Source organism: Oncorhynchus mykiss, unplaced genomic scaffold, assembly GCF_013265735.2.
Source record: "Oncorhynchus mykiss isolate Arlee unplaced genomic scaffold, USDA_OmykA_1.1 un_scaffold_237, whole genome shotgun sequence".
In the NCBI taxonomy this organism is placed as follows: Eukaryota; Metazoa; Chordata; class Actinopteri; order Salmoniformes; family Salmonidae; genus Oncorhynchus; species Oncorhynchus mykiss.
Window position 1 is genome coordinate 417,501 of NW_023493702.1, and position 5,000 is coordinate 422,500.

A 5,000-nucleotide genomic window follows, 5' to 3' on the forward strand; every position below is an offset into this window, starting at 1 on the left:
GTATGTGTACTCTCATTCACAGAGATGGACATAGTGCAATTTCTGTGATTTATTTACCATCTATTTTGGGTTACCAGATGCACATTTCAAATCACCAGTTGCACGGATGTATATGCTCATCAAGCAGTTGGCTACCTTAAGAGAGTCATAGTTACTCCCTCCATTCACCCGCGGTCCATATTTTAATTTTTGGGTTACCAGATGCACGTTTTCAATCACCAGGTGCACGGAGGATTAATAGCAATCTGCATCCATCGTGATATTTTAAACCGTCCATAAAGCACTCAAATAGGGCCCCCACTGAGAGAGGGCCGTAGTGGGCTACTCCCCTGGCGGGCATGAAGGTCAGGTATAGCTTTAAATGCATTTTGAACAGTTTTATAATTTTTGGGTTACCAGATGCACACGGGTCTTTTGCAAAACAATCACAATCTGCATCCATCGTAATATCTTAAAGTGTCCATAAAGCACTAAGCACGGCCCCGACCAAGAGAGGGCCGTAGTGGGCTACTCCCCTAGCGGGCTATATAAATAAAATGACCGGTAAATGCATTTTGGACAGTTTTATAATTTTTGGGTGACCAGGTGCACAAGTTCCATTTGGGTGACCAGGTGCACGCCGGCTTTTGGGTGACCAGGTGCACGCCGGTCTTTTGGGTGACCAGGTGCACAAGTTCCATTTGGGTGACCAGGTGCACGCCGGCTTTTGGGTGACCAGGTGCACAAGTTCCATTTGGGTGACCAGGTGCACGCCGGCTTTTGGGTGACCAGGTGCACAAGTTCCATTTGGGTGACCAGGTGCACGCCGGCTTTTGGGTGACCAGGTGCACATGGTCCTTTGGGTGACCAGGTGCACGCCGGCCTTTGGGTGACCAGGTGCACACGGTTCTTTTGGGTGACCAGGTGCACATGGTCCTTTGGGTGACCAGGTGCACGCCGGCCTTTGGGTGACCAGGTGCACACGGTTCTTTTGGGTGACCAGGTGCACATGGTCCTTTGGGTGACCAGGTGCACGCCGGCCTTTGGGTGACCAGGTGCACATGGTCCTTTTGGGTGACCAGGTGCACATGGTCCTTTGGGTGACCAGGTGCACGCCGGCCTTTGGGTGACCAGGTGCACACGGTTCTTTTGGGTGACCAGGTGCACATGGTCCTTTGGGTGACCAGGTGCACGCCGGCCTTTGGGTGACCAGGTGCACATGGTCCTTTTGGGTGACCAGGTGCACATGGTCCTTTGGGTGACCAGGTGCACGCCGGCCTTTGGGTGACCAGGTGCACACGGTTCTTTTGGGTGACCAGGTGCACATGGTCCTTTGGGTGACCAGGTGCACGCCGGCCTTTGGGTGACCAGGTGCACATGGTCCTTTTGGGTGACCAGGTGCACATGGTCCTTTGGGTGACCAGGTGCACGCCGGCCTTTGGGTGACCAGGTGCACATGGTCCTTTGGGTGACCAGGTGCACGCCGGCCTTTGGGTGACCAGGTGCACATGGTCCTTTGGGTGACCAGGTGCACGCCGGCCTTTGGGTGACCAGGTGCACATGGTCCTTTTGGGTGACCAGGTGCACATGGTCCTTTGGGTGACCAGGTGCACGCCGGCCTTTGGGTGACCAGGTGCACATGGTCCTTTGGGTGACCAGGTGCACGCCGGCCTTTGGGTGACCAGGTGCACATGGTCCTTTGGGTGACCAGGTGCACGCCGGCCTTTGGGTGACCAGGTGCACATGGTCCTTTTGGGTGACCAGGTGCACATGGTCCTTTGGGTGACCAGGTGCACGCCGGCCTTTGGGTGACCAGGTGCACATGGTCCTTTTGGGTGACCAGGTGCACGCCGGCCTTTGGGTGACCAGGTGCACATGGTCCTTTTGGGTGACCAGGTGCACATGGTCCTTTGGGTGACCAGGTGCACGCCGGCCTTTGGGTGACCAGGTGCACACGGTCCTTTTGGGTGACCAGGTGCACGCCGGCCTTTGGGTGACCAGGTGCACATGGTCCTTTTGGGTGACCAGGTGCACGCCGGCCTTTGGGTGACCAGGTGCACGCCGGTCCTTTTGGGTGACCAGGTGCACAAGTTCCATTTGGGTGACCAGGTGCACGCGGTTCATAACAGCGCGGTTATCTGCTTTAATGTCCGAGGAGGGGTGCTTAAGTGTGGGTGCCCTGGTTCACCTGGTATGCGAGGTTGTGGAGGTGGGGGGGGGTCCCCTGCTGGTATCATCCCCGAAATAGAGGGGTGATACCCGGGTGGTGAGTAAGGGCCTACAAGCCTGGAGGTCAATAGCTCCAGGGGGTAAGCTCTACTGTCATGTCCGTAAATAGAGTGGTGTTACCCGGGTTTTGAACCATATTTAATTTTTGGGTTACCAGATGCACACGGGTCTTTTGGAAAACAATCACAATCTGCATCCATCGTAATATCTTAAACTGTATATAAAGCACCTAAGGACGGGCCTGACCGAGAGAGGGCCGTAGTAGGGTACTCCCCTAGCGGGCTATATCAATAGAATGACCGGTAAAATGATTTAAAACAGTTTTATAATTTTTGGGTTACCAGATGCACACGGGTCTTTTGGAAAACAATCACAATCTGCATCCATCGTAATATATGAAACTGTATATAAAGCACTGAAGGACGGCCCCGACCGAGACAGGGCCTTAGTGGGGTGCTCCCATAGCGGGCTATATCAATAGAATGACCGGTAAAAGTATTTAAAACCGTTTTATAATTTTTGGGTTACCAGATGCACGTTTTCAATCACCAGTTGCACGGAGGATTAATAGCAATCTGCATCCATCGTGATTTCTTAAAGTGTGTAAAAAGCACCCAAGGACGGCCCTGACAGAGAGAGGGCCGTAGTGGGGCACTCCCCTAGCGGGCTATATCAATAGAATGACGGGTAAAAGTATTTAAAACCCTTTTATAATTTTTGGGTTACCAGATGCACGTTTTCAATCACCAGGTGCACGGAGGAAAATGAGCATTTGCATCCATAGTCATGTTTTAAACCGTCCATAAAGCACTCTTGGCCGGCCCCGGCAGAGAGAGAAAGAGATGGTGAAAAAAAAAAAAAAATCATCATCAGACCTTCCATAAATAATTCGGGCCGGCCCCCATTGCTAAAGGTCCGTAGTAGGGTGCGCCATAAGCGGACATGAATAGATGGAACACCGCTAACCGCATAGAGAACCGTGTTTTGGGTGACCAGGTGCACGTTTTCAATCACCAGTTGCACATTTTCAATCACCAGTTGCACGGAGGATTAATAGCAATCTGCATCCATCGCGATTTCTTAAAGTGTCTATAAAGCACTCAGGACGGGCCCGACCGAGACAGGGCCTTAGTGGGGTGCTCCCATAGCGGGCAACAATGAGAGGGGTGCCTTTAAATTCATTTTGAACCATATTTGAAATTTTGGGTTACCAGATGCACGTTTTCAATCACCAGTTGCACGGAGGATTAATAGCAATCTGCATCCATCGTGATTTCTTAAAGTGTGTAAAAAGCACCCAAGGACGGCCCTGACAGAGAGAGGGCCGTAGTGGGGCACTCCCCTAGCGGGCTATATCAATAGAATGACGGGTAAAAGTATTTAAAACCCTTTTATAATTTTTGGGTTACCAGATGCACGTTTTCAATCACCAGGTGCACGGAGGAAAATGAGCATTTGCATCCATAGTCATGTTTTAAACCGTCCATAAAGCACTCTTGGCCGGCCCCGGCAGAGAGAGAAAGAGATGGTGAAAAAAAAAAAAAAATCATCATCAGACCTTCCATAAATAATTCGGGCCGGCCCCCATTGCTAAAGGTCCGTAGTAGGGTGCGCCATAAGCGGACATGAATAGATGGAACACCGCTAACCGCATAGAGAACCGTGTTTTGGGTGACCAGGTGCACGTTTTCAATCACCAGTTGCACATTTTCAATCACCAGTTGCACGGAGGATTAATAGCAATCTGCATCCATCGCGATTTCTTAAAGTGTCTATAAAGCACTCAGGACGGGCCCGACCGAGACAGGGCCTTAGTGGGGTGCTCCCATAGCGGGCAACAATGAGAGGGGTGCCTTTAAATTCATTTTGAACCATATTTGAAATTTTGGGTTACCAGATGCACGTTTTCAATCACCAGTTGCACGGAGGATTAATAGCAATCTGCATCCATCGTGATTTCTTAAAGTGTGTAAAAAGCACCCAAGGACGGCCCTGACAGAGAGAGGGCCGTAGTGGGGCACTCCCCTAGCGGGCTATATCAATAGAATGACGGGTAAAAGTATTTAAAACCCTTTTATAATTTTTGGGTTACCAGATGCACGTTTTCAATCACCAGGTGCACGGAGGAAAATGAGCATTTGCATCCATAGTCATGTTTTAAACCGTCCATAAAGCACTCTTGGCCGGCCCCGGCAGAGAGAGAAAGAGATGGTGAAAAAAAAAAAAAAATCATCATCAGACCTTCCATAAATAATTCGGGCCGGCCCCCATTGCTAAAGGTCCGTAGTAGGGTGCGCCATAAGCGGACATGAATAGATGGAACACCGCTAACCGCATAGAGAACCGTGTTTTGGGTGACCAGGTGCACGTTTTCAATCACCAGTTGCACATTTTCAATCACCAGTTGCACGGAGGATTAATAGCAATCTGCATCCATCGCGATTTCTTAAAGTGTCTATAAAGCACTCAGGACGGGCCCGACCGAGACAGGGCCTTAGTGGGGTGCTCCCATAGCGGGCAACAATGAGAGGGGTGCCTTTAAATTCATTTTGAACCATATTTGAAATTTTGGGTTACCAGATGCACGTTTTCAATCACCAGTTGCACGGAGGATTAATAGCAATCTGCATCCATCGTGATTTCTTAAAGTGTGTAAAAAGCACCCAAGGACGGCCCTGACAGAGAGAGGGCCGTAGTGGGGCACTCCCCTAGCGGGCTATATCAATAGAATGACGGGTAAAAGTATTTAAAACCCTTTTATAATTTTTGGGTTACCAGATGCACGTTTTCAA